A 601-nucleotide genomic window follows, 5' to 3' on the forward strand; every position below is an offset into this window, starting at 1 on the left:
ATGAAGTTGATGAATGTATCATTTCCAAGAACTGTCATCCAAATGAAAATTAATTAAACGGTCCACGTGTTGACTACTCAAGTGGCGCACGTGCCGGATCTCCGGCCGTGAGCAACACCTGCATTTAAAATCATTCATGGAACATTTGACATCTTCAAGTGCAAGTTAGCATTGTGGGTGAGCCCAAGACCACGTGCAGGCCAGGTGGTGCCCCTTTCCCATCAGGCTTGTTACGCTCGCCACCAGTGGTCCGCTTTGCCTCCTCCCACCGTGACGTTCGTGGGAAAACGACCTCCGATTGGTTGGATCCCGAAACCTTATACAAACGTTTGAGAGTCGAGAGAATTTTCATTATCATTCGTTTCTTTTTCATATTTAGTTAAGAATGCAGTAGTTAGGTTTTAGAATTTTTTCAATTGGACACATGACATAATAAAATACTTTCTCTTTGTCCTATCGGAACCTTAAGCGCCAGCTAATCAGTGTCTTTTACGTGAAGGACCTTTGAGCGATGATTAAGGCCAGCGCGTAACTCCGCCTTGACATCTGCGTACTGAACTGTTGTCATGTGGTGTTGGTGTAATAACTGAACGAACACCAC

The sequence above is a fragment of the Homarus americanus genome, unplaced genomic scaffold (assembly GCF_018991925.1).
Source record: "Homarus americanus isolate GMGI-L3 unplaced genomic scaffold, GMGI_Hamer_2.0 scaffold32583, whole genome shotgun sequence".
NCBI classification, from domain to species: domain Eukaryota; kingdom Metazoa; phylum Arthropoda; class Malacostraca; order Decapoda; family Nephropidae; genus Homarus; species Homarus americanus.